Below are 14,165 nucleotides of genomic sequence, written 5' to 3'. Positions count from 1 at the left end.
CCCTGTTGAATAGTCGTGATTTTTCTGCCCTGTGGGTCCATTGCTTCCACCACGTTGACACGTCGTGCAAGTGGGGGACACACGTCCTCCGCTTTTTCTGGCGCACGTACGGTAACGCCTATCTCAGTAAAAATACCTTTTTACCCTTGTATGGAGAAGATCTTTTTGCACCACACGATTTCTTCATCCAACGGCACACTGCTTCACCCGATTCTTATATAAACCTTTCTTCAACCTCCGTTCATCCCCTCGCTTGCGCCGCTCATCTGTTCCTCTTCGCAAAAGCTTCCCTTGCGCCCAACTCTCTCTGATCTTCCGCACTCACGAGCATTGCTCTGCCCATTGTCGTTGATGCCACCGCGCACGCGACTCACTCGCCACAGTACTCCGGAATCCAAGATGGCCGCCGAGGATCTTGAGTGGGAGAGATCCAAAATCTCCAACCAGGATACCAACATGCTGAAGAGGCTTGGCCTCATGAAGAAGGAGGACGCCATCCGCTTTCCCAGCGAAGAAAGCTACCCCAAGCCTCCAATGGAGTATCGGGTTAGTTTTGTTGATCACCTTATCCGTGGTCTTTCGACCCCAATTCATGATTTCCTCCGCGGCCTTCTTTTCGTTTATGGGATTCAACTGCACCAGTTGACCCCCAATTCCATCCTTCACATTTCTATTTTCATCACACTTTGCGAATGCTTCCTCGGAATCCCTCCCAATTGGGCTCTGTGGAAACGCATTTTCTGCCTCCGCCGCAATGGCTCCCACAACGTCACTTATAACATAGGTGACGTTGTTATCTGTGTTCGTACTGATGTCGATTATTTCGACGTCAAATTTCCTGATTCTGTCCAAGGATGGCGCAAAAAGTGGCTCTACATTCACGAAGAAAGCGCCAACTCCGTTGAACACAACATAGTTCCTTTCGACGGAAGTGCCAGAATTCAGCGCCGCCGCTCCTGGGATGCCGAAGCTTCTGAGGAAGAGAAAAAGGCGACAGAGGCACTCATGTCTCGTATTCGTCGCCTTCAAAACACTCGAGGCAAAGAGCTGTCGGTGTTCAAATCATCGCCTACTTCCTTAGGATTAGAGTGCAGCCTCTTCGTGCTCGCAAAAATCCCCTTTGGACGTACTCGGTGAAAACGACGCCAACAGAATCTCCAGTGATCTTTCCACCAAGGACTTGGAGAAGTTGATTCGAAGACTTTCTCGCCTGGGCAAGGACCCAATTCCTTCCTCTTGTCGCGTGGAACCATACAGCTCCGCCAATCCACTCCCCGAGGTATTTTGTCTTCCCGAGTTTCTATCTTATTCCGCACTTTCTCTGCATCTCATTGTATTGGTATTTATTTAATTTTCTCTTGGTCACTATATATATATATATATATATATATATATATATATTTTTTTTTTACAGAACCATCCTACTATGACTTCCCTTCCTCCTCTTCCTGAGGGTGGAGAAGTCGAAGAACAGGCTATCGTTGCCGAAGATACTCAAGGTTCTTCTATTCCCGAAAGTGAAGTCGCGGGTTCTTACAAATCTGCGGCTTCTCGTGAAAAAGAACTTGAGTCTGAAGCCAGTGAGTCGACGCAATCCCTTCCTCCTGCTGTTTCTCCAAGGAACAAAAGGAAAAGGAATGATGCCGAGGATTCTGGCACCTCTAAGGCTGAAGAAGTTGTTCCTTCCCATCCGAGGGCAGCTTATGATCCTTATATTGAATCCTTCGTCAGCTCGTAAGTCGTCTTTTTTTCTCCCTATTTTTGTACTCGAAATATTTATCTTGTCTTGCTTTTTATGCTGCCGATTTTTTGATCAACAGTGATGACGAGGAAGAAGTACCAACTACTGACGTGGCTCCTCGGACAAGCACGTCACGTACTGTACTTGCCTCAGACACGCTAGTTGAAGGAGAAGAAACCTCGCCTCCTCAACAAAACGTCGTCACCACTACTCCACCATCAAGCCCCCTTGCTCCTTCACCAAAAAGGACAAGGGTTGAAAAGATTGTTGAACCTGCCCCTCAGTTGGGCAGTTCGTCGACTCTGCTCTTGGATGATGTAAGCTTGTCGACATCTATATTTTCCTTATTTTGCTTTTTTTTTTACGCCTTCTCTCTTTTTCATGCCGATGTTTCTCTTGCTGTGTTCACCTTGAATAGCCTATGATCAAAGATCTTCTCCGCATCGGCTCCCAATTTATTGGGTACCGTGAATATGCTAACAGAGCCGAAGGTAACGACCTTTAAACTTGCCATTTTTCCTTGACTTTTTGCTCCTGTTGCTTGTCGCGATTTTTGATCTTTCTTCTCTCTTTTTTTTTTATATCTCGACAGAGAAACTTGCAGAGGCCAACAAACGTGCCGACGCACTTGCTCAAAAACTTGAGCAAAGTGAAGCGGCTCGCAAGAAAACCGAACTCGCTGCTAGCGAAGCCAAGGCCGAAGCTGATGAAGCCAAGGCAAAAGCTGCTGGTATCGAGGAACTGCAGAAAAAACTTGAGGATGCTACATCTGCTTTAAACGAGCACAAAGCTACGCAAGCTTCTCGTGAACAAGGAATCCTCAAGCGCCTGAAAACTCAAAGTCGCCGCACTTTCAGTAATTTTGCTGATCCCTTCTATTTTTATGAGAATCGTTGTTTCTTGTCTTTTGACTAATGCTTTGTTTCCTTGACAGCCCAAACAAACCAGGATTTTGATCTGACGAATCCTGTCGATGACCCGCTCCTTGACGCACTTTCCTATCTGGAGCTTCATGGGTCCGAGATTCGTGAAGGTGTGTCGAATGCTAACGCAGTATTGTCGGCATTGTTCCCCTACTTCTTCCCGAAGAAAGAGGAGCCTGCGACTTTCCTTAACCTTGCCAAGATGTTCAATTCACCGGAAGACCTTGGACTGAAGATGCGCCAAGAAAATATGAAGGTTGCCGTTGAGAACACTGTCGCGTTGGTTGCTGACAGTCAACAGACTATTGACTGGATGAAAGTTGGCGACACCGAGCAGATAGAGCAATCAAGGTGGAAGTCGCTGATTAAGGCAGCCAAGCCCAACACAAAGAAGATCTTGGCCTATCTCGGGATTAAACCAGCGTCGACTCCTAGCTCGTCAAGGTCGGAGGTCTAGTTGCATGTCTCTGTTTTTCTTTCTATTTCTTTTGCTCTTGTCGCCAAAGTAGTCATTTGGCGACACGTACTTCCTTAGCTTCACTGTAATGCCCTTGTAATTATTCCAAGAGATTAATGAAAACTCTATCTTTGCTTGTTGTTTGATGTTGTCTTGTTTAAATTTCAGTTGATATTTGATAACTATACTCCATCTTCCGCTCCTTCCAATGTTTCGCCTTCTTCTTCTCGCGCGAGGAGAACTTTTGCTGATACTGCACCTGTCGACGATACCTTGTCGCAAGAACTGGATGAGCTTCGACAGCAACTTCAGTATGCGAAGAAGCAAACACTTGTGATGATGGAGCAATCTCGTAAGTCATCTGAAGCCGAAAAAGTTGCTCTTCAGCAAGCTCGCGAGGCCGTGGCTGCTAAGGAAATTGCTGCTTCCGAGGCTGAAAAGGCGACCACTCGAGAAAATTTCATGCTCGAATTAATGAATGAAGCCAGTGCAGATATGTCGGGTATGCTTGCTTCATCCTCCGATATCTTTCATCTTCATGCTATGTCTCTTAAAGGTTTCCCCTTCGTTGTTTTGATAGGTTCCTTTACTGATGCTGCTGCCGAGGAAGAGAGGGTAAATGCTAGGACGAACCTCCTTGTTAACCTTTCCCTGGACCATGGTTCTTTGTTTTGGGCTACCCCAGAGAGGACCCGACAAATTGTCAGATTCCAAGATCGCACCTCTCAAACTCGCGATTTCCTTGACTTCTGTACCAAGACCTTGTCCATGGTTTACAACTCCATGTTTCCTCGGAACGTCCAACCAAAAACTCTCCCTGAATTGATGGAAAGATTCAAGGATGCTGGCAGTATCCATGATTTTGTCAAAGCTCAACTGGTAGCTGGCGCCAGATTTGCTCTTATCATGCTCCAGATCTGCCACTCAAATCTTGACCTTACCCAAGTTGTCGCGAAAGTTCATCAAAAGGTAAAACGTCGAAGAGTTGGTGTTGATAGGATTAACACGAAGGTTACGCCTGTAGCCGAAGAAATGATTGAGGACCTTCTTCGGATGGACGCCGATTTTTTGCCGATGGCCATTATGCCGATTTTCTTGGCGCTGCTCCTGAAGAAAACAGAGTTACTCTTGATGACATATTGAATCAAGACTAGTTATTTTCCTCTTGTAGATATTTCTTTTTTGTAACCCATGACTATGATTATATTGTGAAGCAACCACTATATTTCTATGTTTGTCTAGCCCCCGAGTGTCTCGGTGACTCTTTACTATATTTGTATATTTGCGAGGTTTTGAACCAAGGCATTTATATATTTATGGCGAATATGAGCCCCCGAGCTTTTTTATTGAGTACTATTTTGTATTTTTATTGACTCACGAGGTATTTTAATACCAAGGCAAGGCTTTTCTTTTGTCGATGAACTATATTGAAATTCGTCGGAGCAGAGACTTTGATCATGTCGATAAGGAAGAAAGGTTATATTGATACTATCTTTATTATATTGCAGCACCGCGAGCCCGCCTCATTAAAAACCTTCTCCGGCCTCACTCGGTGCCCCGAAAAAGGAAAAGAGTGCGTCTGAAAACTCGCGGGCGTTTCAGTACATTGAAGTTTCATAAGGACTGTATTTCAGCTCTAGGCATAGAAACGCCTGAGTTGCGCCACGTTCCAAGGGTTTTGCTCCTCCACCCCTGTCTTCTTGTCCTTTATTCTGTATGCTCCTCCTCCGATTACTTCTGTGACGATGTAAGGGCCAAGCCATGGTGACTCGAGTTTTTCATGACTTTTTTGCGTGAGCCGAAGAACTAGGTCTCCCACCTGAAAAGATCTTGGCCGCAAACGTCGACTGTGGTAATTCTTCAGGTCCTGTTGATATTTGGTTACCCGAGATAGTACTTCATCTCGAGCTTCATCAAGTGCGTCGACGTCATCCTCTAGCGCTTTTCTCGACACTTCTTCGTCATATTCCACGACACGTGGAGAGTTGTGCTCTATCTCGATTGGTAATACTGCTTCTGCTCCATGAACCAGGAAAAACGGAGTTTCCTGTGTTGCTGTGTTTGGTGTTGTTCGGATGCTCCACAACACGCTTGGTAGTTCTTCTGGCCAGGTATGTCGAGCTTTTTCTAGTGGTCCTAACAAGCGCTTCTTGATGCCATTGCAGATTATACCATTGGCTTTCTCGACTTGCCCATTGGTTTGAGGATGTGCAACTGACGCAAAGTGCAACTTGATACCCACCTCTTCGCAATAATCTTTGAATTCGTGGGATGTGAAGTTACTGCCGTTGTCTGTGACGATGCTGTGGGGCACTCCAAATCTGAAGACGATGCCTTTTATAAATTTTACTGCGGATGCTCCGTCTGGTGAATTTATCGGCTTCGCTTCTATCCACTTTGTAAATTTGTCGACAGCTACTAGCATGTACTCCTTTCCTCCTGGCCAGGATTTGTGTAACTTGCCCACCATATCAAGTCCCCATTGAGCAAAAGGCCATGACAATGGTATTGGTGCTAGCTCTGCTGCTGGAGAGTGAGGTTTTGCGGCAAACCTTTGACACGCGTCGCAAGTTCTTACTATGTCCTTGGCGTCCTCGATTGCTGTCAACCAGTAGAATCCTACCCGAAAGACTTTGGCTGCAATAGCTCGACTACTTGCGTGGTGGCCACATATTCCTTCGTGTACATCCTTCAGAATTATTCTTCCTTCTTCGGGTGTGACACACCTTTGCAAGACGCCTGAAATACTTCGCTTATACAATTCTCCTTTGACCACCGTGAAAGCTTTGGAGCGTCGAATTACTCGCCTTGCCTCAACTGGATCGTCGGGTATTTCTTTCCTGAGGATGTATGATATGTACGGCTGCATCCACGGTGTCTGTATCATCATGACCAGGTCCTGATCTTCTTCTTCTTCTTCTTGCTTTTCCTTGGTAGCCCCCGAGGGTTTCTTCTCCTTCTTTTTTGATTTTGTCGACTTGGTGGATCTCTCTGTTATCTCTTCCCAGAATACACCTGGCGGGACTGCAAGGCATTGCGACCCGATGTTTGCAAGAACGTCGGCTTCGTCGTTGCTCAATCTACTAATATGATTTACTTCGCATCCATCGAACAACTTCTCGAGCTCGTTGTACACCTCCTTGTATGCCATCATGCTATCATTGACTGCGTCACATTGGTTCATAACTTGCTGAGCCACCAACTGTGAGTCGCCAAAGATTTTTAGTCGAGTTGCACCGCAGGCTTTCGCCATCTTCATCCCGTGTATGAGAGCCTCATATTCTGCTTCATTGTTAGATGCGTTAGGGAACGTCATCCGAAGGATGTACTTTAACTTGTCGCCTTCAGGTGATATGAGTACTACTCCTGCGCCAGCTCCTTCTAGTCTTTTGGACCCGTCAAAGTTCATGGTCCAGGTTCTCGACAAATCTGGAGGTCCTGTATTTTGCAACTCCATCCACTCTGCAATGAAGTCCGGCAGTATTTGCGACTTGATTGCTTTTCTTTTTTCATACGTGATGTCCCGAGGGGAAAGTTCTATTCCCCAAAGGGAGACACGACCCGTAGCTTCGGGTTGTTCAAGATATTTGACAAGGGAGCTTCATTGACCACTATGATCGGATGTGCCGAAAAATAGTGGCGCAATTTTAAATCTTTGTCGTGAACACTCCATATGCTATCTTTTGGTACTGAGGATACCTTTGTTTTGAGGGCGATAAAACTTCGCTAACGAAGTATATTGGCCTCTGCACGCCGTGGAGTTTTCCTTCTTCTTCCCTTTCAACAACTAGCACCGTGCTCACCACTTGGGGCGTGGCTGCGATATACAGCAGGAGAGGTTCCCTTTCTTTTGGCGCCACCAAAATTGGTGGTGTCAAGATTGTGCGCTTCAAATCCTCGAAAGCTCTGTCGGCTTCTTCGTTCCACTGGAATTTATCTCCTTGCTTTATCAAAGCGTAAAATGGTAACGCTTTTTCACTCAAATTCCTAGCGACGAATCTGCTCAAAGCTGCGACTCGCCCGATTAGCTGTTGTATTTCTTTCAACTTTGTTGGCTTCCTCATTGTTACGATAGCTTGTATTTTATCGGGATTTGCTTCGATCCCTCTTGCTGAAACTAGAAACCCCGTAAGTTCTCCTGCTGGGACGCCGAAAGAACACTTCGTCGGGTTCAGTTTGAGGCAGAACTTATCAAGGTTGTCGAAGGTTTTCTTGAGATCCTCGATCAGCGTTGCCCCCTTTTTTGATGTTATGACGACATCATCAATGTATACTTGCACGTTCTTCCCGATCTGTGTCGCCAAACACTTCGCATCATCCTCTCGATATGTTGCTCCCGCATTTTTTAAACCAAAGGGCATTGTTACGTAGCAAAACACGCCGTAAGGTGTAATAAACGCGGTCTTTACTTCATCTTCTTCTTTCAATCTGATCTGGTTATAACCAGAATATGCATCCAGGAAGGAAAGACGTTCACATCCAGCCGTGGAGTCGATAATTTGATCGATCCTCGGGAGGAAAGTGATCCTTTGGACAATGTTTATTGAGACACGTAAAGTCGACGCACATGCGACGGACCTTAGTCTTTTACTACGGCACCAGCACAGGATTTGCTACCCATGTGGCTTCCGTGAATATCTCTTTGATAAAACCAGCTTCTTGTAGTCGATTGATTTCTGACAGCATGGCTTTGCGGTTTGGTTCCGAGAAACGCCGCAAAGGTTGTTTGATTGGTCTCGCTACTGGATCCAAGTTTAGGTGGTGCTCGGCAAGTTCCCTGGGTACTCCTGGCATGTCAGCTGGACACCATGCGAAGATTTTCCAGTTCTCACGGAGGAACTCGACGAGCGCGCTTTCCTATGCGATATCCATGTCGTTTGCGATAGATGTCGTCTTTTTCGGGTCTGTCGGGTGAATCTGCACTTCTTTTGAATTTTTCTCGCATCGAAAGTTGATTCTTTGTTTGGCCTTCCAACGTCGGCAAGACGTCGTAATCAGTCATGCTTTTTGACGCCAAGTACTCAGCTTGCATCCCGAAAGTTTCTGACAACCGGTGGAAATCCTTGTCGCACTTATCGGCTAAGGCAAAGCTTCCTTTTACTGTGATTGGTCCCTTTGGTCCAGGCATCCTCCACAACAGGTATGTATAGTGTGGCACCGCCATAAATCTAGCATATGCTGGTCGTCCCAACAGAGCGTGGTACTGCGACGGAAAATCCACGACTTCAAATTCGAGCCTCTCGATTCTATAATTTTCTCGGGTCCCAAACTGAACGTCGAGATTGATCTTTCCCAATGGATAACTTGGTTTCTCCGGTGTGATGCCGTGGAACCTTGTGTCTGTTGGTTTCAAGTTTGCTAAGGATATGTTCATCTTCCTCAATGTATCTGCATACATAAGGTTCAAGCTGCTGCCGCCGTCTATGAACACTCGAGAGACATCAAATCCCGCGATAACCGCTGGCAGAATAAGTGCTGATTGCCCTGGTCGAGGAACTTGCTGCGGATGATCTGCTATTGTGAAGCCGATATCTTGTCCTGACCAATTAAGGTACTCAACTGTTTGTGGAGGCATTTTCTCTGCCATAAACACCTGTCGTGAGATTACTTTCTGAGCTCTATTGGACGGCCTTCCTTCGAATCATCGACACTGCTCCATTGGAGTTAGGATCAACATAAGGTGGTGGTGCAGGTGCTGCCGCTATTCTGAGCTGATGCCGATTGTCGTCTGTGATCGCGGGAGGAGGCGGCAAGTGAATCTCGCTTCTGGGTTCTCGAGGATTTCTCTGTGCTGCCCGCGCGTTAGCGTTTTCTGCATACCGCAACATTGCCTGAAAATTTCGACAGTCTTTCTGCAAGTGCCCTGACTGTCTTTTACCGTTGCTGTCGAGGAAAAAGTGCATCTGGCACGGTCCATTCATCATCTCTTCAGGGGACACGAAAGGTCTTGGGAACCTAGGCCCGCTATTTTGCCTGCTGCGTGAATCATCCCTGTTATCACCTCGCTGTTCATTGCTTCTCTGGTAATCATCTCTGTTGCTTCCTCCTGTATTTATCCGAAAACCTGCCGAAATTTGTCCTGGAGCGTCATAGTTCTGGTACTGCCGAGGAAATCTTCGCCTCGGTTGATAGTTTCGACCACGGTCCTCCTCTGGCGACCTGTGCCGTTTGTTGTGGACAGCGTCTTCTCCATCGGCCCAATTATTTGCTATCTCCATTAACGCGGATATTGTCTTTGGATTGGTCCTTCCCAAATCCTCGACAAAATCTCCACGCCTGACTCCTGCGACAAACGCATCTATCGCTCTCTCGTCAGATATATTTTCTGCTGAATTTTTGATGATATTCCACCTTTGGATGTACTTTCTCATTGGCTCATCTGGCTTTTGTCGACATGCTCTCAATTCCTCTAACGACGCGGGTTTTTTGCACGTGGATCTGAAGTTCTTGACGAACACGTCCTCGAAACTTTCCCAGCTGTCGATAGATCCTGGAGTGAGTTTCTTTATCCACGATCGTGCGGCTCCACTCAAATGCACCTGAATGCTTTGCATGGCTGTTGCCCTGGTTCCTCCCGTGAGCTTCATCGTGTCTCGGATAGTCGACTAGCCAATCCTCTGGATCTTGAAGGCCGTCGAACTTTTTGAAATTGTCGGGTAGCTTGAATCCTGAAGGGACTCGAGTTTTTCGGACTCTCCTCGTGAAGCATGGCAAGCCGCACATATCTTCGTCGTTAAGCTCCGGAGATTGCCGATGATCCCTTCTGCTTTGTCGTGCTCTGTCGACTCTTGCTTGTGCTGCCGTATCTCTTGCTCCACTTGGTCCTTCGGGGCTGCCGCCGTTCTTCGCAGGTCGTGGACTATTTTGCCTTGCTGTTCCTTCGGGAGGCGTTGAAACGAACGCTGTCCCCATAGCTCCAACTCCTGCTATCGCCATATTGTATAGTGTTTCCCTTGGATCACCTGGAGGTGGTTTAGACGCGAGGATAAAAGCTTGTGTCGCCATATACCCAGCTTCTGGTGTCTTAGGGATAATGTTTCCTCTTGTGTCTATCGACATAAAGGACATGTCGAGGTTTTGAACCAAGTGCTCTCTTTACGCTTCGGGTATGTGTTGTAACCTTGATCTTCCTCTGCTCCGAGCCTCCCGTGGCTATCACCCGAAGTTCTAGATTGTCGACTCAGATCTGCCCTTCTCCTGCTGGATGCGAAGGCTGCTTCCTTTCTCCCGTTCAACTCAGTCGTCTGTTTTTCCAATTCCCTCGCAGCTCGTGCGAGCCTATATTGATATGCTTGCAATTCCTCTCGGTGTGGCCGTGGTAGCCATTGGTTCTGTACCGTTCATAGCTCTCGCGGCTCTGTCCCACGCTGTTTGTGAAAGTTGGACTCTATCTCGCGGCTCGGCCCGACGTATTTATTGCCCAGGCCTTGTCGCAGATTGGAGGGATCGACGTATGGATTTCCCGGATCGTCGAAAGCCTCGTATGTTTCCTCTTGATCTTCAATGGCATAAATCTGATGATACTTTGTACTCAGATCTATGTTGGGTTTGGTGGCATCATCGTTTAGATTGATGAAGACCTTGCCCACCGTGATAGATTTGTCGATGAAGTCATAGTCGTCGACATCGCTTGAGCCATCGCTTATATATGAGTCCGCAGATGACTCAAACGACATGTCGTTGAAGATCTTGGCGAGTTTCTCTCTTGTTCTGGTGCTGATGTAGCGTGTCGCCGAAGTTTCTTCTTCTCCTGACTCGGTTGACGACGCATAGCTTGAAAAATCGGAATCGACCTTCGATGATCCCGACGAAATCGGAACCTCGACACGATACGATCCTTCCTTCTCGACGCGAAAGTGAAACCTTCCGAACGTCATCTCCATGGGCTCCGCCAGATACGCATATGCATCCAAACGGGAGGGTGGGTGAGGAACAAAATCGACAAGACCAGCAGCGATCTGTTTACCTCGATCCATTGTGTTGCTTGCGGTTGACGATGTCGAAGATCTTGAGCGTGCCATCGAGATCAGATCCTTACGCCTCTAGTTCCCACAGACGGCGCCAATTGACAAGGTATCAACTTGTCAATGCCTATGGATTGTAGGCTAGGGTTTAGTTAGAAGTAGAGGGCAAGTAGATCTCGAAGGTTTCAGCCGAAAAGTACTCGACGATTATGAAAATTAGGGTTTGCAGATAATGATTCGATGATCTCCTCGTCCCTCGACTCCCCCTTTATATAGGAGGTGGAGCCGAGGGATTCGTATAGTACAAATTACAGAGTCCGGGACGGTTTCTAACTCATCCCGCCAGATTACAAAATAACACTTCCTACTACAACTCTATCTTTCCTTAAATACATCTTGGGCTCTCGTATCCTCTTATTCTTCGGGTAGTGGGCCTTCAGTAAACCCCGGGTACTATCTTCGGCAAGCCCATTTGGGATGCCTATGTCAGTTGGCGTGGATCCAATCTCTCCCTAGCAGAACAGCATATGTGCTCTTGCTATCGACGATGAAGAACGTCGTAGGTATGGTTTTCCTTCCTACGGTCAGATCCACATTCAGAACACCTTGCGCGTCAGACGCTTGGCCGTTGAAATCGCTCAAAGTCACGTTGGTCTTGATTAGATCCGAGCTAGAGCGTCCCAACCGTCGTAGCATAGAGTACGGCATAATGTTGACTGCTGCTCCGGTGTCCACCAGCATCTTATTGACAGGCCTCCCATCGATATACCCTCGCAAGTACAGGGCCTTCAGATGTATGTAGCTTCTTTCTCGTGGCTTCTCGAAGATAATCGGCCGTGGGCCGCAGTCCAGTTGTGCCACAGGTGCCTCATCTAATCCTGGAGCATTGAACTCTGAAGGGAGGATGAACACCATGTTTGTGCCAGCCGATGTCTCGTCATCGGCTTTCCTTTGCTTGGGGCGCCACTCCATTCTCTGTGGTCGACCCTCTTCATCCAGGGTTCGCTGAACTTTTGCAGCCAGATCAGGTCGCGCCTTCCTTAGCGTATGCAAGTATAACCTTTCGGCTTCCTCCAAGCCGCGCAATCGCTGAACCCTGCGCTTCTGGGAACGGCTGAGTCCATCAGGGCACCACCTTGGACGGTGGTACCTGTCTTCTTCTTCTTCTCCCTCGTCTTCGGAATCCTTGAGTTCTTCCAATCGAGGGGACTCAGCGCGTTTGCTTTGAGGCGGGAGAGGCCCTAAGCATTGGAACACAGACACGCTGGCTGCCTCCTTCCTCTTCTGGTTGCATTCTGGGCAATTGCCGATTGTAGGTAATCGGCTCATTCCTGAATCCCAGCAGTGTCTGAAGAAGGGGCAGTCCCAGTGCCTAACGTTGTCGTCTTGCTCCCTTGATTTTTCTTTGGCACGGCGCTCGTACTTCTCCTCATCGCGATCATGCCGACGCTGTCTTCTGGCTTCTCTAGCCAGATGATCTCTTTCATCTTCATCGCTGGATCGTCGGCGTTGGTCATACTGACTCACATACTTGTTGAGGAGGTGATCAGAGAGGGGTCGCTGATATCTTATGTTCTTCACTTCTCCCTCTGTGATGTAGCGCTTGCCATCATGACGGAGCCGATCGCGTGGAGCGGCCTCCTCTGTGTCCTTGCTACGAGAGCCACTGCCCTCGTCTCCATCCTTGCCAGAGTGGTGCTCAGGTCCTACCATGTTGATGCTGAACGAGGATCCTGGCTGGCAACCTTCAGGGTAAGTGCATTCCACCATGTTAACGGTGGGGAAAGGGTGAGTGTCGACCTTCATGGCGTACTGGTTGGAAATCAGACGTCCTTGTTCTATCGCCATTTGGATCTGCTGACGCCACATCCTGCAGTCGTTGGTGGCATGGGAGAGCGAGTTATGCCACTTGCAGTATGGCTTTCCATTCAGCTCCTGTACCGTGGGGAATTTGAGACCTTCGGGTGTCTTCAACTGCTTCTCCTTGAGTAAAAGGTCGAAGATTTGTTCAGTCTTGGTCACGTCAAAATCAAACCCCCTGGGCGGGCCTGGTGACTTTACCCATTTGCAGGACACGGGGGTTGCCCCCCGAGTCCATTCAGCCACTGCTACCTCTTGATCTCCCGCAGAAACTTCGTCTTCCTCCGCTTCGACCAGGACTACTGCACGCTTGAATTTGTCCTGGTACAAGTCTGGGTGGCGTTGTTCATATGCTGACAGTTTCTGAACCATGTGCGCCAGCGAAGGATAGTCTGCTTGGGAGGCCATGTTCTTGATTTGTGAGGCAAGGCCCGCCACTGCCAACTCGACTGCCTCTTTTTCAGTCACACGAACCGAATAACATCGGTTCCTCAGATTTCGGAAGCGCCGGATGTATTCTGCCACGGTTTCTCCACGCTTCTGACGTACTTGTGCTAGATCGGCAAGGCCAGACTCGGCAACGTCTGAGTGATACTGCATGTGGAACTGTTCTTCCAACTGCTTCCAAGTCTGGATCGAGTTTGGTGGCAACGAGGTGTACCACCCGAAAGCCGATCCCATGAGGGACTGTGAGAAGTACCTCACGCGTAGTGGATCCGACACCGAGGCCGTTCCAAGCTGCGCCAAATATCGGCTCACATGTTCGATGGAGCTGGAGCCATCTGATCCACTGAATTTGGAGAAATCAGGGAGCCGATACTTAGGTGGTAGTGGGACCAATTCGTATTCATCGGGATACGGCTTGGAATAGCCGATTGTCCTTCTTTTCGGCACCATGCCGAACTGGTCCCTCAGGATCGTGCTGATCTGATCCGCGGTGCTGGCTGCAGGAGTCGAACTCTGAAGATTCGCCGGGGTGGCGTACTTAGCCAGCCATGCCTGCTTTTCCAGCTCTGAGCCAACTGCAGGAGCTGTGCTCTGGAGGTTCGTTGGGGTGGCGTATTTAGTTAGCCACGTCTGCTTCTCAAGATCCGTTGCTGACGTTCCTCCTGTTTTCCCAGAAGCCCCTGATGTCGCGGCCTGGTTTGTGAGCGCCCAGTTACCGCAATCTGGCACATACGTGCACATGTACCCGTGAGGGATCTCCTTAGGCGCCTCCT

General features: G+C 48.2%; 1 long non-coding RNA gene across 1 annotated transcript; it reads left to right on the top strand.

Annotated features, from left to right (window-relative positions):
• Positions 1 to 1,835: 1,835 nt before the first annotated feature.
• On the top strand, positions 1,836 to 2,415 carry LOC139837499 (uncharacterized). Its single transcript, XR_011753982.1, has 3 exons — positions 1,836 to 2,058; positions 2,160 to 2,232; positions 2,334 to 2,415. It is a non-coding gene; the product is annotated as an uncharacterized lncRNA (long non-coding RNA).
• The last annotated feature ends 11,750 nt before the right edge of the window (positions 2,416 to 14,165 follow it).

This window comes from Lolium perenne, chromosome 3 (assembly GCF_019359855.2).
Source record: "Lolium perenne isolate Kyuss_39 chromosome 3, Kyuss_2.0, whole genome shotgun sequence".
NCBI classification, from domain to species: domain Eukaryota; kingdom Viridiplantae; phylum Streptophyta; class Magnoliopsida; order Poales; family Poaceae; genus Lolium; species Lolium perenne.
The sequence above is the reverse complement of the archived record's forward strand: the minus strand, read 5'-3'. Positions and strand labels throughout refer to the sequence as shown.